General features: G+C 40.6%; 1 protein-coding gene across 4 annotated transcripts in view; it reads right to left on the reverse strand.

Moving 5' to 3' along the window:
• Smad9 (SMAD family member 9) overlaps nucleotides 1-19,506 on the reverse strand; it is a 62,497-nt gene extending 42,991 nt beyond the window's left edge. For 2 of the 4 annotated variants that reach the window (XM_047554593.1, XM_047554589.1), the window contains exon 1: nucleotides 19,322-19,506. The gene's annotated coding sequence lies outside the window, so the exon portion shown is untranslated. Of the gene's footprint in view, nucleotides 1-17,118; nucleotides 17,188-18,722; nucleotides 18,850-19,321 lie in introns of those variants that run through there. The other 2 variants (XM_047554590.1, XM_047554591.1) reach the window with 2 other exon arrangements.
• Between the last annotated feature and the right edge of the window lie 8,340 nt (nucleotides 19,507-27,846).

A 27,846-nucleotide genomic window follows, 5' to 3' on the forward strand; every position in this document is an offset into this window, starting at 1 on the left:
TCTATCACAGAAAGAGAAGAATTGCAATTTATTTTATGTTGCCTAAACTGACGAGTAATATGCAATTACAAAACAGATTTGAAATGACTTCATTTTAAATTGGTAAATATAAAGGGAAGAAAATTAACGTCTTCCTCATCCTCTCATTCCACTGCCACCTGTTGCAAATTTTGTTCAGTTTTTATTTTCTAAACATCTCCAAACCCATCTCTTCTTCACAACCCCCTTGATCTCCCACCACCCCTCCCATATCTCATCTGTAAATTGCCAGATTTCTAAAACACATTTCTCTCTTTTTTTTTTTTTTTTTTTTTTTTTGCAGTGCTGGGGATTGAACCCAGGGCCCTGTGCTTGTAAGGCAAGCACTTTACCAACTGAGCTATCTCCCCAGCCCCTCTAAAACACATTTCCAATCCTACCATCCTTATTTTAAAATGTACCTGTACTCCCTATACTACTGTAGCATGTTTAGAAATGCTAAGAATTCCCCTTCTTCACTTTCCTTTCCTGAAATTCATGATCATTCAAAAAAAAAAAAAAAAAAAGCCTAGAAAAAGACAAAAAAAAGTTTCAGAAAAGACTCAAATAACCATTTTCATCTAAACAGAGAAAATAATTGCTATTAACATTTTTACCTTTTTCTTTTTTCTAAATAAACATGTTTTTAAAACAGGAAATCATGTATATATATATGCCCTCAATTCTGTGTGTTTTAATAAACAGTATTTTCATGTTATTAAATATTTTTTAAATATTTTTCATGGTAGCCAGAATAATATCCAACATTTGATTTTAATTCTAAATTGCATGTTAACTTCACATACTGTCTTTGTGCAATAATTTGAAAACAAAATACAGGTTGGTTTTCAACAGTTTCACAGTAATTGCTAAAACAGAAAGAAAACCTTAGAAGCATGTCCCCTCTAGTCATAAATAAATCTATCGAAGTCATTTACAGTTCTAAAAACACAAGTTCTACAATAAGTCATTTTTCTCACAATATTAAGACATTACAGAAAAGGTTAAATCTCAACTAAGCATAAACCACAATTCCCAAATCCCCATTCACTCTCTGATTTAACTATTGCTAGTTTGTGCTTACTTCAAATATTTTACTCTGCATATTCATACATACCAAGATCCTCACAATAATTTGGAATTTTAAAAATATTTAATCATTCCACAACTGAATTGAGGATATTTTCTGTTAGTATTATATAAATCTGTCACTTTTTTTGACTGTTTCATAGTATTCTACATATGACAAAGCCCTTTCTGCTTAAGTCAACCCTGCTGTTCAAAATAGTCTGTCATAGGGTGGAAGTCTAAAATATATCCAAGCCTATCTGTTTGAAAACTGGCATTAACTGAAGGAATATGGGACATCTTGAGAGGAAATTCTAAGGTAAACATTTCCCTCAATAATAAAAAGGAATAATGTAGAACTTTGATAACTTGTTCTTTATAAAAATAAAACAGAAAAACTTCTATTTTGATACCTATTGATGAACTTAAACTACCATGACTAGATAAAGGACATTGCATTTACGTTTTAAGATTTAATCACTCAAGTCATCTAGTTCTCAACTTACGGGGGTTCTTTATCCAAAGTTCATTAGCCAGAACACTCCAAAGTATGGGAAATGTCCTAAGGCTAAGAGCATAGATCACCCTTAGTTAGGGTATGCAACAAAAAAGTTGTTTTTGAATCTACACAGAAAGAAGGTGAAAATTTGAACTGCCTCATATCTACCAAAAAAAAACTGAATTCTTACTTAATAACTTGGGAGAAATCACCAAGCCCAAATGGGTTCACTGACAAAGTTTATCAAACATGTAGCAAAGAAATAATACGCAAATTTTTTTAGATTGTGGATAAAGGAACAATTCCAAATTCATTTTATGAGACCAGTATAACTCTGATACAAAAATCTGATAAGGGTATTATAAGAAAAAAGAAAACATACACAAATATCACTCAGAAAGAGAGATGTAAATATCCTTAGCAAAATACTAACAAATCACATCCAGCAGTATAAAAAGGGTTAATGCATCATGACCAAGTGAGGTTTATCATGGAGATGCAAGGTTGGTAATGCATTTGAAGACAAGCGCATGTTTCACCATATCAATAGAATAAAGCAAAAATGTCACATTATCATCTTAAAAGATGCAGAGAAAACATTTCACAAAATTCAGTATCTATTTGCTGCTAACTTTCAGCAAACTAGAAATAGATGGAAAATTCCACAATGTGTACAAGGCAACTACAACAACCTATAGTGAAATACTACAAGTTTTCCATTAATACAGGAAACAAAACAGGTCCCTCTGTCTATCCTAATGCCAACACAATACTCTTGATTATTGCGAATTTGTTGTAAGTTCTGAAACTAAAAAGCATGAGTCTTCTAACATTATTTTTTTTTCAAGGTTAGGTTGTACTTTACTTTTTTATCTTTCCCCAGAAAGGGGAAACTTGGGAGATGGATCATTGACCATTTTGACCCTCACATCTAGAAGGGGGGACCCAGCATACAACAGGTGTTTAACATTTGTTGAATGAAATTCATGAGCTCCTAGAAGATGACTTCATCTCTAGCTGATATGAGGGTGAGGACTGGAGTTACAGGAAGTGTGGAAGAGAAAACCACCGTTGAGCGATTCCTGCTGGAGAATCCAAGGGGCAGGAAGGAGGAGTAGCCTAAACCTCGACAGGTCAAGCATGCAGCAGCCATTAGTCTGTGTACAACTCTGACTTTACTAATTCCATTGCACTACGACTAAAATCTGTCACACTGAGTGAACACTGGATAAGGAAAAGTAGCATAAATAACAATAAATTGTTTTCCCTCAACTGAAAAATTAGCTTTTGCATCTTGAATTGAGATTGTATATAAATAAGTCCCTTTGACAAGTTAATAAAATTTCACAATCGTATCAGAAAATACACACTGCAATGCAAAAGTGCCACAGTGACCTTTGTAAAAACTTCTAAACAAAATCTTAAATAAACACTTTAATCACATTTAGTCAAATTAAATAACTGGGTAGTGACATCAGCAAGTCTGAACGTTGTTGTTGTTAATGGGACAGAAGCCGGTGAAGAAAATGCAGAGCTACAGTAAACATTTAATGCAGTTTAAGAAATTCAGTAGCAATTTTCTCTAATGCATATTATTCTGTTTCTTAATGTAAAATATTTAAAGTGTAAATAACTATGGAAGTCTGGAAAGCACCATGACTATTAATATATATTATGTAAACTGCCACTGAATGATTTTATTTGTCTTACATAACAGCAAATACTACTGCTATGAGATTAAGCAATATATTGCCACTCTACAAATTAAGCCCATAGGATCCTGTTTCTAGGTTCCATTACAGTACAGCTACTATTGATTAATAAAGGAATTGTTAACCAGATGATGCCATTGTGCCTCTATTTAACTTTTTCAAAATCAATGATGCATCGTCCAAGCATGGCTGGGAGTCTTATGGCGGGAGCTAGCTGCACATCTCCTGGTCCTCTTGCCCCGATGAAGATATAAAACAGTGTATGAAGTGTATAAACCATCACTAAAATTGCAAAGCTCTGGGATTTCCAGGTGCTAACCACTCCACTCAAGTCTCAAAGAAATGTACAATTGCACCAGGTAATCATCTCAGCTTTAATTATGGTCTGTCTGGGCATTTTATTCCTGGGACAGAGATGACAGCCTACAGAGATCTTTTTTTAAAAAAAACTGGATCTTCAATTTAACAACCAATAAACCACAAGCAATTCGTTGCCTCACCTGCAAAACCCAGTTCAAGGGGCAACGCGTCTCTTCATCCTTCAAACCCAGCTCAGATAGCACAGGTCTCTGTGACGCCCTCAGATGGAATTATCTTCTCAGTAGTGCCTTGTACACATTTCAGTTTCTTTTTTTCTTTCTTTCTTTCTTTTTTTTTTTTTTTTTTTTTTTTTTTTTTGCAGGGCTGGGGATTGAACCCAGGACCTCACACATGCTAGGCAAGTGACTGTCATTCATATCTGTATCTTCTACATAAACTGGGTTTTCAACCAATATTTATTATTCTTTACTGTCAAATGTCTTTGACACTGAGGTCGGGTGCCTAGAATAGAATAGATGCTTGCATGTGTTAATTACAGGTAATTTCCTTTCTTCCCTCTGCTTGGGATTTCTCTTGTTCTTATTCTTCTATCATTATTCTGCTAAGAGAACTCAGCTCAGGGTTTTAACACACTGGATCTCAGTTCTCAGTTGGGGAAAAGGGGTGTGATTTTGCACCCCAGAGGACATTTGACAATGTCTGAATACAGACCCGGTTGTCACAACTGAGGGAGGTGCCACCAAGCCAACGGAAGAAAGGAACTGCTGAACATCCCATGCCACAGAGAACAGAGCAAGCAGCAATTATCCAGCCCCGGCTGCCAAGAGTCCAGGCTGGAAAGGCTCCTGATTTTTCTACCCTGTTCCTCCTCTTGTTCTGTTCTAATCCACTCTTCCGGAAAAAGTCTATTGACCCTATTCAAAACATCTGACGTTTATTTTGAATGCCTTTATTTTTTAGGAGTTTACAACTGAATTTCCAATAACACCAATCATATCAACATATCATAAGCAGAAATGGGACCAAGTTTTTTAAATTCTTATTTCTAACCTACCTGCTTTATGACTTTTTTTTTTTAACTCATGGAAGTTTGAAATGGGAAGAACCCCAAGGGAAGAAAGCAAAGACACCAGAAGATGACAGCTAATTTTCCTTCAGTGATCACATTTCTTCAGCTACAAAGGCCAAATGGCTTTTGCAATTTCATTTGAAGAATAAGTGCTGAGCCACTGAGCGCTGGATACCACACTGGACTGTCCTCTCTCATGCTGACTGGAACCTTTTAATCTGTGATTTTGTTTAAAATTAATATGACCAAAGATTAGTGGGCTTTAGAAACAGGAAAAAAAATGTTAATGTTTGACTTTTTATCTCACCAGATGTTATAAAATTCTGCAGAATAAATTACCTTCAATGAGGAAAGTTACATCATAAATTGGGGGATATGCAAAATTTCTTTAGAAATGTCCCATTAAAAACCACATTCCATGCAAATCACATATTGAATAGGAGATTACTATCAAGAAACATATGAAGAACTCCTGAAACAACAAATAACCAAACAAACCAATTCAAAAGTGGGCAAAACACTTGAGCAGATGTTTCTTGAGCAGAAAAGATACATGAATGGCAAATAAGGAAAAATGTTCATCATCAGTCACTAGGGAAATGCAAATCAAAACCACAAGGAGGTACCACTTCATACTCATTAGAATGGGTATTAGCAAAAACCAGAAAACAACCAGTGTTGGCAAGCACGTGCATGTTCCTGCAAATGAAAAGACTTAATAACACTGGAAAATAAGTTGCTACTTCCTCAAAAAATTAAATATAGAGTTACCATGTGACCCAACAATTACACTCATAGGGATTGAACTCAGGGGCACTCAACCACTGAGCCACATCCCCAGTCCTATTTTGTACTTTACTTAGAGACAGGGTCTCACTGAGTTGCTTAGTGCCTCACTTATTCTGAGCTGGTTTTGAACTTGTGATCCTCCTGCCTCAACCTCCCGAGCTTGCTGGGATTATAGGCATGCGCCACCACACCGGGCCTCTAACAATGTTGATGGCAGCATTATACACAATAGCCAAAAGGTGGAAACAACCTTAATGTCTACTGACCAATGAATGAATAAACAAATTGTGTTTTATACGTACAGTGGAATATTATGCAGTCAAAAAAAGGAAAATTCAATACATGCTACAGTGTGAATTGTACCAACCTTGAAAATATTATGCTCAGTGAAATAAGCCAAACCATAAAGGCAAAAAATGTATCATTTCACTTATATGAAATATTTAGATATTCTTAAATAGAATGGAGGTTACCAGGAGCTGCAAGGGTGGGAAGGAGAAATGGGAACTACTGTTAAATGGTACAAAGTTTTAGTTTGAGAAAATTAAAAAAAAATCTGAAAATAGGTAGCAGTGATTTTATTTTCCCAATACAAATCTGCAAAATGCCGACCAACAGTGGCACACACTTGTAATTCCAGTGACTCAGGAGGCTGAGGCCAGCCTGGGCAATTTAGTGAGAACCTGTCTCAAAATAAGAATGAATATAAAGGGGTCTGTAGCTGAGTGGTACAGTACCCTGAATTAAATTCCTAGTACCACACACACAAAAAAATTAAATGCACATAATGTTATTGAATTGTGCATTTATAAATGTTTAAAATGGTAAGTTTAATGTATATTTTATCATAATAAAGAAAGATTCTATTCCAAACATTATAATATGCTTCATCACTCTTCAAGGGCTTTACAAATGAAATCTCCTTTTGACAAAATCAGGAGTTTTTTGATAAACTTGAATTTTCCAAAGGATAAAAATGCACCATTGGTCCATGAAATCAGAATCTCTGTAAAGTAAATGCTGGGAGATCTTCACATCCCCCAGGCCCAATTCTACAGGTGACCCTTCTTCCAAAAGCCTGCACTCTCGGAATCACAGCCCAGTCTGTGAGGTCTCCGGCGCTCCGCCTGCCTTTCAGGTCTCTCCTTGCACTAAATGCCAATTCACGTAAACATATCAATTTTCTATGATGGTGGCAGTTTGGGGGAAGGGGGAAGTGCTGTTTTAAAAATAACATTTGCTTCAACACTAAGAAAACAGAAAAAGTATGCAATGATCTCCACAGAGATTGTTTTTCAGAGGAGATCTATTTTCTATCTCAGAGCTGACCAACAATAATTTTACAGGCCATTAATCAATATTATTCCACTTTCTTTTCTCAGAATCAGCTAATCTTATAATGCGAACTATAAACCTCCTCCCGTCAAAACAAAATTAAATTCAACAAACAGTCCTAAGTTCAACAACTATGAGTCATCTGAAAGAAAGCAGAAATATAAATTTCTTTTTGTGTACTAACACATTAAAAATTGTGTTTAAACTTACTAATGCACCAGAATCTTCATGACTTCAAATAACCTGAAGTTCAATCATTCATAAAATCGACTTTATGATCCCTCCTAAAGAGGAATATAATGTAACATACTGCATGAAAATATCATTGGGTAAACCAGATTTAACTACACTACTTAACATAAGAATATTTGGAGCTCATTTCAAAAATTTATTTTTATCATGACTCGGAGATTTGGCTACGTTGTGGTTCAGATGAAGTGACCTAATGATCGTTTGACTCACATCTAATGAAAGGTCACAAAATACTCAATAGGAACAAGAAAAACAAAGTGAAAGTAAATAAGAAATAAATTTAATTGGGTTTGGGGGAAAAGTCAATAAAGCATACATATATAATCTTACTTAGAAATTAGAAACTACAACAACTTGATTTCTTATATTAATATTGCATTTTACCTAAAACCAAAGGCCCTCACTAAAGTGGTTTATCTGGCCCAAATGATGATGGTTACACCAGGCACCACTGTGCTATGAAAGGTTAGCTGCTGTCTTTGGAACTTGCACTTAGTAAGTCATTTAGGAATAAATCACTTCATCCCTGCGGTACAGTTCTCTGGACAACTGCTATAGTTTGATTTTTCAGCCAGTTCACTGATGTTGATTAAACATCAATTAAGTTTCCATGGAAATTTAAAATTATTATTTTATTTGCTGCTGTTGTTATTATTATTATTATTATTATTATTATTATTATTATTATTATTTTGTGTGTATGGTGTTGGGGATGTAACTCAGCACCTTGCTCATGTTAGTCAAGTGCTCAACCACTGAACTACATTCCCAGCCCTAAAATTATTATTTTCTAATTAAAGAGACAAAGGGGAATGAAGGGAAGGGAGAGAGGACGGGAACTGGAAAGACAGTAAAATAAAATCGGACATGACTTTCCTATACGTGACCAGGGTAACTCCACATCATGTACAATCACAAGGATGGGAAGTTATACTCCATGTACGTATGATATGCCAAAATATATTCTACTGTCATAACAAAAAGAACAAACAAAAAAAAATTTTAAAAGACAAAAAAACCCCAGAGACTAAGTTTTTGTTATGGCTTGCAACCACTTCTTTTGGAGACAAAATGACTCTTTCATTCCTGTTTGCTATTTTATTCATGCCAACATACAATGAAAGCAAAGTAGAATAGGCATGAAAATGGCAAGGAAGAAATCTAAAGGACATGCTTAATAGTTTGGGTCACTTTCTTTTTTTTTTTTAGTTGGAGGTGGGCACAAGACCTTTATTTTTTATTTTTATGTGGTGCTGAGGATTGACCCCAGGGCCTCGCACATGCTAGGCCAGCGCTCTACCACTGAGCCACAACCCCAGTCCCTGGGTCACTTTTAAGGCAGAATTAGAATGCTGAATTTTTTTTTCAGGTAGTATTTTTAGTATTAATAACATAACTGAACATTGTAATGCTAAGCAATTTCCAAGATAATGCCCACATTACCTTGTGGAGATTATGGCTTCAATTTCCAGCATTCCAACCTGTATCTTTTCTAGTATATGTTTGGAAATACTGAACACCGCCCCGTAAGTGTGGTATTTTATTATTCAGGTTTGAAACAGACCACGATTGAGTGCTTCCACGAACAAGAGGCAACAGGAGGTAAAACACAGGATTTAGAGAAAGAAGACTGAGTCTGCATGCTGGCTCCTTACTACTGTGATCTTCAAGTAAAGAATTACTTTGATGTTGCTTTCTCCTCTGTAAAATGGAAACAATCATCTGGACCTTTGGTACAGAGGTGCCGAGAGGGATGTGTGAGAAAGCAGTTTAAAACTGTAAACTATTGCAATATTATTTTTTAAAATATTTTTTAGATGTCAATAGACCTTTATTTTATTAATTTATATGGGGTGCTGAGAATCGAACCCAGTGCCTCACACATGCCAGGCGAGCGTTGTACCACTGAGCCACAACTCCAGCGTGCAATATTATTTTTTATTACTAATGGATAGTTATACTTTGGTTTATTCCTCCTGAATGCCTCATTGTAGGAGTAACAACATGCACCCCAAATAAAAAAACAATCTCAAAAACAGATCAAAGAGTAAAAGGGGGAAAAAAGATAAATATTCATATAGCTATTATAATTATTTTAGACTCAGTTTAAATGAGTGTATTCATATAATTTCCAAACTTACTGCAATTTTGAGCATCAGACTGGGAGAGGGAGATTGAGTCGGTCAGATTTCCACTGCTGTAACACAGTACCTGAGAAAAGCATCTTAAAGGAGGAAATGGTTATTTTGGCTGACAGTTTTGGAGATTTCCGTCTATGGTCATCTGGCTCCAAGTCTTTTAGGCCTTGATGAGGCAGAGCATCATGGTGGAGAGGGTGTGGTGAAGGAAAGCTGCTCACCTCATGGCAGCTGGGAAGGCAGGATGGGGAGCTGGGCTGGGGGGACACCCTTTCAGAGCCACACCTCCAGCACCCACTTTCTCCAACTAGGCCCCACCTCCTATGGTTTCGGCCATCTCCTAATAACACCATCAAAGGATGAATCTGTCAATGGGTTAATCCACTGATGGAGTCAGAGTACTCATGACCCAATCACCTTCCCACGGCTCCTACCTCTGAACACAGGTGCACTGGGGACCAAACTTTCAACGCGTGAGCTTTCAGGGGACATTCCAGCTCCAAACTGGAACCAGGCAGGTACAAGGATGGCAAAGTGACATCAAAATCAGAAGCTTGACCACTCGACCACTTAGTCAAACTAGAAACATGAAACCACCCTTGGCATCCACCATGTGCAAATTACACTGCTTTCTTTTCCTCAATCCTATATTCAATAGGTCACCAAATCATGAGGATGGGCCGGCTATGTTTGGCTTAGACATGTCCCACCCCAGACTCTAGTGAACCTGTTCCACCTCAGGCAACTGCCTTCTCCTGCACCTGCCCTCGACAGCCATCTCCCACAAAGCACCCACCTGTTTGGGCCCCTCACAGGATTTCAATCCAAGCCCAAAGAGGATCCCACCACACTCCTGCAAGACACCTTACTGCGACCTGCAGCAGAATGGGACAGTCACTATTCCTGTGGGTTGAGATTAGAAGTGCCATATGTGTGCTTTACAATGTTTCCCCAAACTTCTACAAGTATATATTTATATAATTCACATTTACAAAGCAAACGCCATGGGGTGGGGTGTGCACCCATGATCGTAACATGGATTTCAGGCAAAGCTCTCCAAAGTCTAGCCTCTCCAGGCTACACTGCTCCTCGTCTCCCTGGATCCCTTGACGAGCACCTGCTCCTCCCTCAGAACAGAGCTGGAAGCCAACTTCCTGGAAACCTTCCCTGGTGGCCCCAGGCAGAGGTGGCCATGGCTGTCCTCTGCCCTGGCTTCCGTAGCACCAAGCGTATACCTTTATAATTGAGCTTGTCACACTTGACTCCTTGTATGTGATATGCTGTCCCCAAAGATGCTGAGCTTCTTTTAAAGTCCACAGGCCATGCCATATCATGATCCATACCACCGGGTCTGGCAGGCAGAAGGCCAGTATTAAATGTTGAGCAAATGAAAGTGAAATCCAGTTTTATCAATAACATTAAGCTATCTGTGATCAATCTAGCTTTGGCACTTCTTTGTTAATGTGATACTTTTAGGTAGCTAGTCAGCCATGGAATGGGTGAGCAGGGTAGGGCAACTGAAAACCACAGGGAGTCTCATCTGGCAGACTTGGTATGTCAAAACCTCCCCCAGGCATAATTACATCCCCTTAATAAACTAGGTGTCAAGATCATGTCACACCTGACCAGGTGACCTAGACTCTCCCTTATCACCTAAACTCTCACAACTTCCATCACCCTGGCAACTAAAACATCAAGACCCTCACAAAGAAAGCTTGTGGAGGGCCACTTACAGGGCAGTAAACTCCACTAAGTGGGCAGCAAATTGAGGCAAAAACAGGGATTTGGTTTCCTTAAATTCCAGCTATGTGAGCACCACATCATCCTCTCAGACAGTTAGCACAGTCCCTATGCTGTCAGTCAAAAGCCAAGAGGTGGATCTAGATAAGTCTCTGGAAACTTCCCTAGGACCCCCAATGAAATTGGAAGGCAGGAGAGGCATTCCAGCCTTCTTTTCTCTGAGAGGACCCATTCATCCCTTGAGAGTACCCCTTTTCCACTTTCCTATCCTTTCCAATAAACTCATGCCTATTACTTTGAGTGAGGTCTGAAATCTACCTGGCATAATCACAAGAACTGGGGAGAAGAAGGGGCCTCTGAGGCTGCCTCAGTTTTGTGGCAGGCTTCTGCCCTGTAAAAATACAATAAATTTCTTTGGAAAGCAGAATTAGATAATGCACTCCCTACTTCCTGGGCATTTAATAGTTTCTCTGCTTAAAGTGATCTTACGTAGAACACCCGACTTGAGCATGAATACCTGCAAAGTGTTAAGTGGCTATAAATAACATCCTAAATGTTTTAAAAGAATGGCGTGTGGGCAGTTTTAAAAGTTTTATTGATATGTGTATTGAGGGCAGTTGAGTTTCCTGGCAAAAGGCTGCCTGAGGGGTGGGTTTACAAGCCCACAGAGAAGCCTCACTAATAAGCTGTTAGAGATTGCTTTCTTGGAGCAGTTCAGATTTTGAAGTGTGACAGACACCCATGCAGCAGAGGCAATGGAGTGTCAAGGCCCAGCGCACCTGCTTTGCTAGGTGTTAATGTAGACATTAAAATGAAGTATGCGTACCACTGCAGTTTGTCTTCCCTCTCTCCTGGATATCCCTTTGATCACGTCATTCTCCTATTCAAACCCTTCAAAAGTTCTCTTCTGGCTACAGGTTAAAGCTGAATAGTTCTTCTTTGTTTACAGATTAAATTCCAAATTTAGCAGAGTGCAGTGGCACACAACTGTAGTCCCAGTGGCTCTGGAGGCTGAGGCAGGAGGATCGAGAGTTCAAAGCCAGCCTCAGCAACTTAGCAAGGTATTAAGTAACTCAGTGAGACCCTGTCTCTAAATAAAAGTCAAAAAAGGGCTGGGGATGTGGTTCAGTGGTTAAGTGTCCCTGAGTTTAATCCCTGGTACACTCACCCCCCCAAAAAAAATTCAAATTTAATCTCCCCTTCCACCTTACCCTACAAAACCCCAACCTATTTAGGGAAGAGAAAGGAAGGTGGTGGATCAAGGATACTAATATGGTAGAGGCTGAGTAATTCAAGATAAGATAGGGTCCTTTTCCTCCATGATTTACAGTGTAGAGGAGGAACCAGAAATTGAAACACATGATTAGCACAGAGGTAAAAGGTGCACTATTATAACTGTAATTACAAGAGACCCCAGTCAGCTGAAAGAGTCCCTGGTTCCCCAGAGGGGGCTCAAACTTATGTCAGACCAGTCAAGGGGTGCGAGGAAAAAGAGAGGAGTGACTTCCTGAGAGACAGGCCCACAGCCTAGTCCGATGCACAGTGTTCTGACAGTCTCACAAAAACCTACAGTAAGACTCTCTGCCACTGTTATGCCTTTTATTTTGCCTCTATTTATATTCCCAAACCTCGAATGGGATCATTTTTATTATCCTTGTCAAAAGTGACTTGAAATTCACACACAGAGTGAAAATGGAATTCTAACCAGAAAAACAAAGAGAAATACACCCAGATACAATAATGGAGGAAGCATTCGATGTCTGCTTTCCTGAGCTCCCTCACTCTCCCTAGAGGTTATGAAATCCTGGAGACCAGGATTTTATTTTTGTTTTGTTACTTTATTTTGTGGATGCGATTCCCTAAGACATGGTTTGTACACAATTTAGACACAACAGGCAAAGTGTAAATAAAGGTTGAACGAATAGCCTACAAGTTTCCACAAATGTACGAGTTCCACGTTTTAAAGCAATTTTTTACATCCACAACATCCTGATATTTTAAGACCCTGAAATAAAATCAACACAATATTTTGGGGGAAAAAACACAAAAATTTGTATTTAGAATATCTTGCAATAAATTTAGGTAGAATGACAATAGAAAGAAAGAAGGCACCACTCCTCTGAAATACTGTCCAGGCACCAACTTGTCATTGTTTGCAAACAGCCAACACCTAATGACTGCTTTGCACAAACACATCATTAGTCAATGAGCTGTAAGCAAAGCATTTCTGTACACCAGGTTGTTGTATTTAGCAAACATCTGATACAACTGTTCCTGAAAATGAAATTCTACCACCACTAGAAAACAAGGAAAGAATGATAAAAATGAATCAAGACAAAGAAAACCTCATGAGACCTAAGACCTTTTAACCTAACACATTTTCTTACTTTCCACATTCCTGAGCACTATTTTTGGCTTTGATGGTCACTCATATCATTAACAAGAATCATTCCTACTGTTAATCAAAGGTGGTTTCACTTTATGAAGAAGTTGTACTCTTATTTTTGGGTATCACTTGGAAATCAGGATTCACTTTCCCACAGACTCAATGTCCTGAGTGCTGATGGACTTTCCTGGTGAGATTACTAAGACGCTCCTCCCTCCTAAAGCAGGTGGCCTTGAATACTTCTAACAGCAGGTCAAATGTGATGCCTACCCTTGGCATCTGCCACCTGCTTCCTACCACACTCTCCCCTCACTCCTGAGGGCCTCACACCTTCACAACTGTGCCAAGGCCAAAGTTTTTAAATTACCTACTCTTCCTCCCTCCCCATCCCGTCAAACTCCAGCTCTCTCCTATGTGATTCTCAGCAAACAAGAAAAGCAAAATAAATTCGTGGATTTATTATGAAGTGTAAGTAATGGGAGACGTCAAATATGCTACCACATGGATGAAGACAGATAGAATCTTCTAATCCTTTTCTGGGTTATCATTATTTTCTGAAATGTGATTACTGCCAAGTCATTTAGATATAAAACTTCAGAACACAACTGCTCACACTTCCAAACAACTCTCCTTAAAAAACAGACCTGCAAATCTGCTCCACACCTTCCACAGCCCACAAGGACTTAGGGCAGAATCCTTCAAGGACTACATTAACCATTTCCCAGTTACTGCATTTTTGTCAAAACAAATTCAAATGTACGCATGCACACACTAAGCAAAGATGGGCTTCTGAACAATTTGACAGATTTAAAGTGAAAAACATTAGGCTGCAGGGAAGAAGATAGTCGATGGATGAAAGCAGGGTTTAGAAGGAGAAAGGTCCACGTTATCTAGTGATGGGCTCCTGGGATCAGTGAGTTTAGGCTCCGATCCCTGGAGTGTTCCCACTTCCCTGCTTCCAAGACTTCTCAACTTAGAATCCTAGATGTCACCGACGTAGCTGAGTGACCCCACTAGCATATGTATACTTTCCAGATTCCTTTGTCCAGTGGTAGAAAACTGGGAACTGGAGTGCTGGGGTAAATGGTCTTTTCTGGCAATTTCTGCCTTTGAAAACCAAAGACTGCTTTTCACTACCGCAGCCCTAAACCTTTCCATGGTAGAGGGATGCACATTACCTATTTATAGTCTCCCTCAAACTTAAACTTCAGAAAGAAGAAAAAGGAAGTGGTCAGATATTAAATATTAAATTTCCCCAAGGGGAAGGTCATGTAAAGATAATCCTTATCAGTGACGTCAGCTAATGAGAACACCAGGGGGGAGGGGGAGGGGGAGAAAGACAGGGAGTAGGGGGAAGAGAGAGAGAGAAAAGAGAATAGGATTTGATATTTGGTGTTTTTAAACAGAAATTGAAAAGGACCTTACAGGAAAATCAGAACCATGCAGGTCTCCTTTATATTTATTTTATGGGTTCAATCTTTTTTCTTTCAGTTAAACATAGGCTGTGGAATGAGGGCAAAGAACCCTACCTTTTCAGTGCTTGTGCCTTCTAAAGAGCTACCAGCCTGTGCTTACACATTCATAAGCCATTTCTTAACATTCGTGCATTTCATTTTAAGTCAAATTGAATTTAAATTGTATAATGTATTCTCCTGGATTCTTGGAAAACAGGTTTCCAGTTGATTAGAGCTTCCCAATTAAAACTGTACAATCACAGATTATCCAGACATGATACACACAGAATCTATTCTTTACATTACTGCATATTAATTCTATTAATACTGAATCAATGAGCAGAACACGATGGGTTTTCAGATGGCATTTAGTATGGTGTGGTAATGTAATAAGCAAGGAGACGGGAGACTGTTCTCTAACAAAGCTGGTAAGACCCTTCATACATTCAACCTGTACAAAGCATAAGCTCATCTCAGGGGCAGTCTGCTTTCTTTTTGTGAGGGGAGTTTGAAACCCATACACTAAAACAGTATCAATTTTTATGTGGCTATTGGTGGGGGTGGGGGGAGTCAGCATATCGTGTTAGCAATTTTGTATGGAATCACATTAGAGTTTCATTGTGGTAACCATATCACATTAAAATCTGTTTTTTTTTTTTTTTTTTCCTAAATGGCTTCCATTGTGTATTTAGAGAATCTGATATGGAAAATTGCTAATGCAATAAGGGTATCATAGAAGCTTTCCTGACCATAATGCTCAGCCACAGTATTCCAGAGGAGGCCCAACTAGACAGGGGGAATTCCAGGTTTTTTCTCATAGTCTCTTGACAAGTCCTCAGCTCCAGTTCAACACTGGCTTCTTGAAAGATGGACCTTTAAGACCTATTCTATGGGTGAAATGCTTTTACAGATTTTATTTCAGAAGGGACCAGAGGTTCAGTGAAAAGATTTGTCATTTAACTACTATTTATTGACTGATTACTAAATAGGGCTCTGTGGTCAGCATTATGGGAATGAAAAAGACAGATGAGACACAGCCCCCTTCTGCATGGATTTTGTAAGGATCATCTCAGGGGAAAAAACGAATTAGTATAGAGTAACTTAATTCAAGAAGTGACAAAAGTGGAAAATGCGAAGAGCCATAGAAGGAGGACACACCTTGCACAAGAGTCATCACAGAAGGCTGCACCTGAGCAGAGCATACAGGCCAAGGAAGTTGCTGCTAAATCTGAGGCTCTGGTGGGAGGTGAGGAAGCCCAGGAGGGCATCCTAGGCCTTTGTGTGAGTAAAGTTACAGAGAAAAGAAAAGTCAGGGTATGTATGGGAAACTATTATTAACTCTTTTAACTGCAGTATGGAAGAACTGGGAAGGAGAGCCCAGAGAATGGTTTAGGGTCAGTATGAGGCTAACACCTAAAGAGACCAGTGAATGAGACAGATGAGGGAGATAGTGGAATTCAGCATGGTTTGGGGTGAGAAGTATCAGGATGAAGACCACTAAGAAAAGCATTGTTTTCCTGGGTATGATGACTTCCAATGCTAACAAATACCTTGAAATCTTAATAACTTCAGTTGGCACGAGTTTCTTAAAAGACATAATTTACAGGAATTAAAAGGTTAGTTTACTGCCAGGGAATATTTGTTTATTTTTTGCTATGTCATTACTCTTCACATGGTTAGCTGACAGTATGACACAGAACTTCACTGAAGTGTTCATATTACTATAACAGTACTTACCAATTTATTGTTCGTTTTTTTCCTTTACAATAACTTTTCAACTCAATAGCAACAGTAACCAAGGAAATATAAATCCAAGAGGCTAGAATTACAATAACTTGAGGAGATTCATGATTTCACCATACTGCTATATTTATTGTTTTACTCAAGACACTTCTGTTTCTGAATTTCGCTCTACTTGTTCAAAACAATAAGCAGAAAGTCTGCACTAAGATTCAATGAAACTTTAAAATTTAATGTAATATACAAAATAAAACCACAGTTATTTGTCGCAACCTTTACCTACCCTTATATCAGAGAATATCCTCTAGAGAACAATCTATGACACATTAAAGTGGAAAACACTGAAACGACTACTTTATTACTGAGTAAATGTCAGATATAAACTGATCTGTTGCCTTCACACTGTAGTGACCACTTACTAAACACCATCCCTCCAACTTAGCAAAGCATATTGAACTCTTTAATCAGAATTAAACTGTTTGCAAAATTAAAATTGACTCTTTTTATTCTTCTGAAAGACTTTCTTGATAATTTTCTCCTCCAACTGACCACAAGATTGGAAAGAATAAACAAATTTACCATTTATTTATTACTTACAGATATCCCTATCAATGTTTCATTAAAAACGATCCAAAACTTTTCTTTCTTATGCCACGTCTTTGTCCATCAGAGATGCAGTAGTTGACATCTATGGATATTTTCTGATTACTCATTATTTGGGGATATACAAGTAAGAGAAAAAGATCCTAAAAGGAAAAAGTCCAAATAACTTATGTTGGCTTTAAAAGACTGATGTCAAAGATGTGAGAATTAAAAGTACTTAGTGGGTTAACCTAAAATTTTATCTTTGATTTTTAGTAAACACTGTACTGATAAAAACAAGTTTGCACAGATCAAGAACATGTTGGCATTCTCTTAAGCATAGCTTGAAACCACAGAGTTCCAGCATAAAACAACTCTGACAAAGATAGCCAGTCAAGCATAAAAATGGGAGTTGGTTGTGTCAGAATACATGGAGGCCTGAAGGCTGTCTCCTGGACAGTCCTCCTGCCCTCAATGAAGGTGATTATGGCCACTAAAAGTTATTTTTCTGATCTATTATTTAAAACTTGTCATATTTAAAATGTTCCTTATTTACAAATGACCACATGGGTTTCTTATCTGCAGTGTCCTTGGATAACCACGAACTTGAAACAGCTCCCAAATGGTGTTCATGGTTTCCTACAAGCAAAGGGAAACTTCCATCTTTGTCTATTTGGAGTGGAGAATGTGTTTGGGTTTTATTTTTACTTCCTTTTTAAATATAGATCACTAGTTTTTAAATGTAAACATCCAGTGGCATTCCCTCACGCTGACAGGCATTCTAGGACTGAAGGCAGTCTGGAGTACTCAACATTTCACTGTCCCAGACGATGCTGTGAATACTCCACTAAGCTGCTGCCTAGGAGGTATCATTATTAAATGTCTTTATGACTTTACAGCTACCCTCCAGTATCCTTGCTAAACCACATTTCCAAAAGATCATCCGAGACATTCAGCTAGCCACTGAAATGGATTTGTAAACTAGATCCATGGAAAGCAATCCACAGTGTCTGTGGGTGTGTATCCCACTGAATTACTGGGTAAAGAACTTACATACAATTTTGTTCCAAAACTAGTTCTACATCATTTGTAGGTTATTTCTCAGGAGTACCAATTCCAGCCCAGAAATAAGCCAACAGAGTATTTCCAAACTATCATTTCGAATTTCCACGGTCAAGGGTGGGAGGAGGAAGGAACAGGAACGAGAAGACTTGTCAGCGATTAACCATCCATAAAAATGTTTCCCCCGCGCTCCTCCTTCGGATCACAAAGCTGGCGTCAGTCAGTCTCCTGTATCTGTCCCCCACCTCGCCCCCCTCCCCTCTGCGGAGGGCTGGCACCGAATGGCAGGAGAAGGAAAAGACAAACATCCCAGCTCCGAACACAAGCCAAACGTTAGCCCAGCGACACTTGAACAGCATTCCTAACTTTCTCCCGTCACTTCGCGTGCCTCAAAGGTAAGCAGAGTGAAAAACAAAAACAAAAAAAGTATAAAATCGAAGGCCAGCGAGGCCAAGGGGTCTCTGCACGTTTTAAAATTCTCCCCAAAGAGCCACAACCTAACCTACCCTACAGACACACACACCCGCGCGCGCGCACACACACACACACGCACACACCCATTTATCTACGGTCCCAGCTCTCCAGCCACAGCAAACGTTACTCAGCTCTAATCCGGGCTCCAGGGCGTCTGTTCTCCGGGCGCGGCCCCAGCGCACAGCTCCGGCCGGGGCGCGCGGCCAGGACGCATCCCTGCTTACGCCCTAGGCCACCGCCCCGCCCGGCCGCCGCCCCCGCCGCGGGACAGGCATCCTCTGACAGGTCCCAGGTGCTGCCAGCGCCTGGGTGGTGGCAGGCGCGAAGAACGCGCGCGTCTCCAGGGCGTCCGCGAGAGGCGCGGCCAAGTCCTGCGAGCAGTCCCCCTCTCACCCCTCGCCCACCACAGCTCCCCACGCCGACGGGCTCCCCCGAGCAATGCGGGGATGAAGAGTACAAAGGGCCACGCCACACACCCAAGGACCTCAAAGGCTTGCCTGGCGCGAGAAAAACTGCTACATACACACACACACGCACACGCACACGCACAGCGCGCCGCCGAGGAGGTATCTCTTACCTGTCCCCACGAAGCCACTCATCCCGCCCCCCACCCTAGATCTGGCTGTCCCCCGCCCCCTGCAGTGGGTCCCCTAGCCGCCCGCTTCGAGCGCCGCGCACTCACTGCCTGGCTGCGCGCGCCCAGAGGCTGCAGAGCCGGGCGGCGGCGACCGCGGCGGCGGCGGCGGGGACCGAGACAGCGGCTGCAGCGGCGGCGGCGGCGGCCCCAGCCGGCGTCAGTCAGACTGGAGCCGCGAAGCCTCATCGCCCGTATTAGTGCGCGGACCTGGAAAGCGGCCAGGGAGCCCTGCTCGCGGGCCCGCCCCGCCCGCTGCCGCGCGCGCTGGCCGCTCGGGGAGCAGGCGAGGAGGGGGCCGCGCGGCCGCGGGCCAGAGCCGGGGGTGCGGCCGGCCCCACAGCCACGTGCGCGGAAACCGGCGGCGGTGGCCACTCGTGTGTGCCTTGCAGCCGCGGGTGGCGCGGTGGCCCCAGCCCTGAGCGAACTCTCGGTGTTCCAGCAACCCCAAGCTCATCCCCTGCCTGCGATCATCCTGCTGGGGGCGGCTCCAGCCAGCGCGGTCGCCCCACTCTCTTTCTTTCCCCTGGCACCCCTAAGACTTCTCGCCTCCACCTGGAGCTTGAGGCCGCCATGAAGGTTAGCAGAAAGAGAATACAGAACCACCAACGAATCAGTCTGAAAACCCTCTTGAGCCGCTGTTTCTGGGACCTGATTGGGTGCTGTTATTTGCTATTTGTTCCTTATTTGTTTTTCAAGTTAAAGGGGGTCCCTACACCCATCAAAAGTGCCAGAGCAACTGGCTTGCCCTGGCCCAGACACAAGTAAATCTAATCACTCTGAATGGTGAGTAGTGGTTCAAACTAGTCAGATAATTATGTGGATTGTAATTCCTTACGCAAGCATATAATATATAATATTATCTAATCTAATAAATATACAGCCTTGTGGGTACACAGCGATGTTAATGTATAACCTTCTTGCCTCATGGCCTGACTGCCCCTAGGTAGCCTGCCTTTTGAGGTCTCTGTGGACTCCCAGAACTCACTCCAAAATGCCACTTGGAAAATGCCACCAATGTACTGATGACCTTTGATTCCCCGTTGGCCCTTAACTCTTCACAGAAATGGCATTTGGTGCAGAGGCAAATGTAGAATAAAGCCTCAGCTCAGCTCCATCCTGTGAATGCAAAAACCAGCTCTCCAGGAGGCTCTGAACCTCTGAGGTGTAAATGGCAAGTTTGCTTTTTCTAGTTATAAAAGCTCTGAACTTTTTGGCAGATGCAGATTTTTGCTTTATCATACTGTTGTAGTTGAACAGTGACCTTGTTTAAAACACATTGACGTGAAACCCTAAATATCATGCTTTAACCTCAAATTTAAATCATATTTCTACACCTGGCCCATGTACCTAGGGCTCCAGGAAACATGTATCTTAAGGCTTGTGGCAAATAGGCACTTTATTGGGAATAAAGATTATTGGAAATAAACTAAATCGGTACTCAGAATTGGTACCTTGTGGCTCAGGGTTTTTCCTTTATTTTTTTTTTTTTCATTAAGAAAATAAATTATATGATTGCTCAGTTTCCTTCTCTTATATGAGCACAATGCAGGAATGTAATGCAGAGAAAGAAATTGTACCCTGCTTGTGCTGGCTCATGCTTCTGGCATAGTCTTTTAAAATTTGCGGAACTCTCTTGGCTCTGGGCAGGACTGTGATTTACAGGCTCCATGAGTGTATGTAGTCTGCCTTTTCTGTACATTCTCATTGACATACCAGGAAATGTTTGCCCAGTGGTGACTTTTTCTCCCTAGAGGTTAGCCTGTTACTGATAGAATTCTTATGTATTCCTCAGAACTAGTATAGACATTAATCCTTTATGCTGGAGTACGGTAAGGTCTGGTGGAATGATATTGACCATATTATATTGTTATACTGTGTGCATGTATGAATATATAACAATAAATTACACCATTGTGCACAACTGTAATACGCCAATAAAAATGTATAGAAAAAACATTGAAAATAAATAAATTTTTGCTTTAGCTTCCCAAGCCAAAAAAACAAAACAAAACAAAACAAAATCTGTTGAGTTCCAAGAAAGAGAAAATGCTAGTTAGCACTAGGGAAGAAGACTCAGTATTGCTTCCATATTTCAGAAGATGCTTATTAGCTTCTAACATGCACTTGTAGTTATTGAAAAAAAAAATCTAGTCTCTTATCTTTCCTGTGATTTCTTGAGTTAAGTTTTAATGCTTAATAGAATTTCCACCAAAACATTACATTACGGGAATCATTTGAGAGGTGAGACTCAGTCAGCAGTTTCGATTTGGTGGAAACTCCAGTAAAATTTTGGTTTGAGTCTCAAAACCATGGCAAAACTAAAATCTCCCTTTTCTGAAAGATTATAAGCATCTGTCTCCCTCGGTCTATGGAACAGTAGGAGAAAGGGCACCTTTTCTAACAGTGAGAGGGCTGGTGCTTCAAACTTGCCATATGCCCAGTCTATAATTCAGATCTGAAATGTCTCCCAAAGGCCCATGTGTTCCTCAGCCCGTGACACTTTTAGGATATAATAGAACCTTTAAGAGGAAAGGTTAGAGAAAGTTAAATCTTTGAGGACATGCCCTTGAATGGGAGATGGGTACCTTGGCTGCTTTCCTGTCTCTCTGCTTCCCAAATTCCACGAGGAAAGTCTTCCTCTACTCTATGCTCCTGACATAATGTACCATATCACCATAGGCCCCAAAACGAGGGCCAAATCAAACCTCTGAAACCATGAGCCAAAATAAGTCTTCCTTTATGTTGATTATCTCAAGTATTTTTTCAGTGATGGAAAACTCACATGCAGCATAAAAGAAGATTATAATAAAGTTCGTAATCATCCATAGATGCTATTCTGAGTCCAATATGAAATGTCCCCTGAAAAACTCATCTTAGGTAACACAGTAAAGTTATTATATTATGAAAGTTGAAACTTCATCAGTGGATTAATACATTTGATGGATTAATAACTTGGATGGACTACTGGTTGGTAAATACAGGCAGGTGGTATGGCTGGAGGAAGTAGGTCACTGGGGGCAGGCCCTCAGGGATTTTATCTTGTTCCTTGCTCTCCTACCGGGTCCTGCTTCCTGGCTGTCCTGAGCTGAGTCGCTTTCCTTTGCCACACCCTTCTGCCATAATGTCTTGGAGCTGCAGACAATGGACTGAACCTCTGAAAACATGAACCCAAAATAAACTTTTTAGCCTCTAAGTTGTACTTGTCAGGTATTTTGATCACCGCGATGCAAAGCTGACTAACAGACACAGTCTCCTTCCTGCGATTTTTCTGTAATTCTGCCATGACTCTCCACTCTTTCTGCCTCTCCCTCTCATTTTCCTTGGAAGTCATCATTCATTCCATAAGACCATCGAATATTTCCTTAAGCACCTGGTGCCTGGACTATAGAGCACTGGTCCTTGTCTCTAACCACGAGAGTTACACATCCAATGATGACCACACACCAGGTGTGTCACTACAGGGAAGTGGGCATGGGAAGGTGTCAGAGAGGATTGCCCAGAGGCAGAATTCCAGTCACACCTTGAGAAGTGAGCGTGGATGTCTGCCACCCTGCCCCCTACCCCTGCCCTTGCAGGAATCAGCTCTGAGGGCCCCGACCTGGCAGCAGAGTGCAGGCTGGATTTCAACCCCTCCGACCCCCTTGGTCAGGTACTCTGATGCAGCCAGAACTTGAAGAATCATAAAGGCAGAAATATGGAGAATTTCCAGAGGTTTAGAGGATGCATAGCTAAGTTCTTTTTTTTTTTTCCCTGTGAGAACTATCAAACTAGTTAGATATATAAGAAAAGGAATGTTAATAGTAATTAATTGCTAATAAATGCTGAGGGATTAAGACAAGGAAATGATAGATCATCTTCATTTAGCTGTGAAGAGGACAGAAACATCTATTGTAAAATTTCCCTGACCTGGAATTGAGCTAGCACTTTTATCTATTTCCTCTTTATCCACCCTCATGATATCTCTAGGGATAAGAATTATCCCCATTTTACAGATGAGAAAACTGAGACACAAATTAATTTCACCAGTGCCTGAATTCAAAGCCCAGGCATTGGACCACTATACTTCACTGCCTTCCTGGAACTCAGAGTGGAATGATAAATTGGGAAGAATGTGGCACAAGCAGGGATGTTCCCAGAAGAATAATTCGCACAGTTTACAAAGTGAAAGTAACGGAAGGAAAGTTGGTAGCGGTAAAGGTAAGGAGAACAAAGGGAAGCCGCGGAAACCATCTAGTCATGAGATAATGATTGTCTGCTACAGGATAGTATCTGTGAGATTCTAGAAAAGCAAGGAGAGATGCATTTTATGGACACTGTGAAAGGGAAATCGATAGAGACTGGCAAAGCAAAACAAAGCTGGAGAAATCAAGGATCAAGTTTGTGAGAAAAGCGCTATCTTTGGAAGAGATAGCTACTGTAAAGCAGTAAACTATTCCACCAACAATTGTCCTCAAACGTTTTTTGCTGTTTTGCTCTTCCTTTGTAGCAACATGAAATTACATAGCATCTCCTCTATAAGAATGTCAGTTCCTACTGTGTCAGCACAGCCTGAAACAATGCTTGACACATAGTAGGTGGCAACAAATATTTGTTGAGTTCATGACATGTTTGGTATGTGGTTAAAAAATAGAGCAGTGATGAAGTTTTGGAATGTATCTGTGGAGGTGAATGGCAGAAACCTCTAGAAGGAATAAGGTCCCTGACAAAAAGAGTATGGAGAAAGAATACCCATAAAGGGAGTGAGAAGATTGTGGGGGTTTCTGCCATGCCCTGCGTGGATGAGAAAAGGGTTAACTGTCAGAGGATGATGTTGGCTATAAATCAATCAATTACCCATAAACTTATCTAATCAATAAACACACAAGAGCCAATATTCTTTTTAAACGAGAAGGGGCATGACGGGTTGGGCCATACCGGATCTGGCCTCTAACAACCTGGACTAGCCCAACTCTCTTATTTAGTCATATAGGTAAAGGGGCCCAGAATAGGAGGGGCTTCTTTTGTGATGAACAGGATGGGGTGGAGTTACAGGAGCCAGTTTGCTCAGGAAAGCTATCATATAACCAGGCAGGGAACCACTCCACGGTGCCACCATACTCCTGGCCAATCTGGGACAGACCTCTGTGTCTGCCGGTTCCGAGAAGTCAGGCCTCTGTGTAATGAGGCTCAGCCTTGCCTGATTCTGCTAGATAAGGATGGCTTCCCACAGAAGATAAAGGAGAGGCTTCAAAAAAGAGTATTAGTAAATCCCCAAAAGCTCATGGGTGAGGCAATGCAAGAATGTTCACAGGTGAAATGATTGGATTATAAGAGCCTTAACCTAATCAGTGGATAAATCAATCCCCTGCAGGGATTAACTGGGTGGTATCTACAGTAGGTAAGGTGTGACTGGAGGAGGTAGGTCACTGGAGATGTGCCCTTTGGGGTATATATTTTGTCCCTTGTGAGCAGAGCTCTCTCTGTTTTCTGGCTGCCATGTCCTGAGCTGCTTTCCTCTGCCACACCCTTCTGCCATGATGTCCTGCCTCACCTCTGGCCCAGAGCAATGGAGTCAGTCAGGTATGGACCAAGACCTTTGAAACCATGACCCCAAATCAGCTTTTCCTCCTCTATGTTATTCTTGTCAGGTATTTTGGTCACAGTGACCCAAACAGCAGGGCGTCCCTCCAGAGGTAAAAAGATAGCTCACACTTGTATTGCTTATCTTTCTACTCCAAATCTCCTCCACCATTCCTCACAACTTCTTCAAAGCCTTCCTCCATAACTCCAGGACTGCAACAATGCTTGCCAAGGCCAGGCAGGGAATGTCAGTACCTGAAGTCGGCCTGCTGAGACTTCTAGGTGGGGACTGAAGCACTCATGCCCCTTCACAGGAAGCCACTAGAAGCCTGCTATTGCCCTGTGAGAATGGGGACATAGTTTCTAGAGATAACGGACATCCAGAATTTTATGGAAAATCTTACAACTTACAAAATGTTGCCAGCTAACCCAGATTCTTTTTTAAGATACAGGCCAAAGAAAACATTTGTGAGCCAAATTCAACTAGCAGTGTACACCCTCTGAGTGTTACCGTCTCTCTAGTTCCTTTGTCATCTCTTTGTCATCTCTTGTTTTCTCCAAGTGAAACAAGACCTAAGGTCTCTACATCAAGTTTTCTTACCTTGGAGTCGGGGGAACAACAAAGACTCTAAACTGAAGTAGAACAGAAGAGGTTGGACACCCGAGGAATTTTCAGGAAGCAGGTTTATTGATCGCAACTGGCCAGTCCAGCATGTAACTGGTGCCTGAAAGATTCTCTGGACAAAGATTTTGGAAATTCTTTGAACTTTATACCCTGTGGGGAGGGTGGTGCTTGGAGGTTCACATGACAAGTGCTTTCTGTTTCATCCTCTAGACCAGACAAAGGTTTCACAAGTTTTTTACCAACAGAGATAATATTGTTTTTGTAGAATAGGCTTGCAGACTAACACTGTCACACATTTTGTGTGCAAACCTGGAATTTACAAGAAAGGAAACCACCACTCACAATAACCTCTGCAGACATCCTGCTGATCTGACAAGAGAAGCTTAATTATGGGAAGGGTCTTCTTTTTGGGGGTACCTGATGTGCTTCAAAACCTTTATCCTTTCCTCCACTGTCAAACTTAGCACTTTCACGCAGAGTGGTGGTAGGCAAGTGCTCTTCTATTGAGCCCCATCTCCAGCCCCTCCCTAGCCTTTCTTAATCCCCCTATGTACTACTTCTGCCTTCCAAGCCTGTTCCTTGATTTCAGTGACTTCCCAATATTCTTGGAGGCACCAGCAATAATTAATTCATGAGTTTTCTTGATCCTTATTCCTTTTTTCTTTTGAAATAATCTCTATTAAATTCAGTTTATTATTGGAATTAATCAAATTCATTCATTCAAATTGTTGCTTGGTAATAAGCTATTTGGGTATACTTTTAGGAACTAGATGAAATTGACCTCTTCTTTTACCATCTTAACTCTTTTTGAGTGTGCAGTTCAATAGTCTGCACACTCAAAAAAAAAAAAAAAGTGCATTTACATTGTTGTGCAGCAACAGAGCTCTAGAACTTTTCCATCACACAACACGGAAATTCTATGTCCCTCAAATGCTAATTCCTCCTCATCCTCAGGAACTATCCTTAGGAACTTCCCCCAATTCTTAGGAACTATATATTCTAGCTTCTCTTTCTATGATCTTGACTACTTTGAATACTTCACATGAGTGACTCTGTATACTGTTTGTCCTTTTATGACTGGCTTATTTCGCTTGAGGTTTATCCATTTTGTAATATATGACAGTATACTAAGTTATTTGGTATGCTCTATTTCCATATTTTCAAGGCTGCTTGATACTTCATTGTAAGTGCATGCCATGTTTTCTTTATCCACGGATAGTTGCATTGCTTTTATTTTGTGGCTCTTGTGATAAGCTGTAATGAACATGAGTGTGCAAATATCTCTTTGTGGTTCTGTTTTGACCTCTTTTGGTTATATGCTCAGGAGTGGGATTGCTGGATCCACTGGTAATTCTATTTTTATTTTTAGGAGAACCTTCATGGTGTTGTCCATGATGGCAGGACCATTTTTACCTTCCCACCAACAGTGGGAAAGTGTTCTGATTTCTCTTGCATCTTCTCCAACACCTGTTTTTTTTTTCTCTTTCTATGGTGGCCAGCCTACTTAGATTTGCATCTCGCCTTGATAAATGATGTCAAGCATCTTTTCCTGTCCTGTTCGCATTTGTGTGTCTTTTTTGGAGAATTGCCTATTCAAGTTCTTTGCCTGTTTTTCAATCTGGTTATTCATGGGGGTTTTTGTTGTTTCTTATGTATTTGGGATATTAATTCCCTAGCAGATATGTGATTTGCAAATATTTTCTCTCATTCTTTTTCACTCTATACAGAAGGGTTTTTTTGTTTTGTTTGTTTGTTTTTATTCCTTCTTTTTCTCCCCCACCCCTTTGGCTTTAGTTGCTTGTTCTTTTTAAGTTATTTGTTTCTATTTATTTATTTTTTTGAGATGAGGTCTTAACTGTGTTGCCCAAGCCAAACTCCAACTCCAGAACTCAGGAGTCCTCCTGCCTTGGCATCCCAAGTAGCTGGAACTACAGGAGTGTCCACCATGCCGGACTGTGCTCGTGGGTTTGATGCTATGTTTGATCCTCATTCTTGTTACCTCTGCTGCCATGAAGTTGTAGAAAAAATTAAGTCAATGAATAAATGGATGCAACTTGAATCAAAAAGAACAGAAAACATTCAACTTAATTAAATGACAGGAACTATTTGACCATGGTTAATTCCCAATTGAAATTGCAATTGGCTTCATCATGGAGTGCTGTTCCTTCTTCTCCTTGCCTCATTAACACCTATTCTTCCTCTGCATTTCAGCTCAAGTGTCACATCCTAGAAAGGCTTTCTTGATCCTTTCTGACACAGTGGATCCTGCTTCATAATCTCATAGGCCATGTGTCTTTCATTCATAATCAACACCATTGTTCCAAATGGACATATATTTAATTTTTTCATTATGTCTGTCCCACTCAAATTAACTATAATTTTGAAA

This window comes from Sciurus carolinensis, chromosome 5, assembly GCF_902686445.1.
Source record: "Sciurus carolinensis chromosome 5, mSciCar1.2, whole genome shotgun sequence".
Taxonomy (NCBI): Eukaryota; Metazoa; Chordata; class Mammalia; order Rodentia; family Sciuridae; genus Sciurus; species Sciurus carolinensis.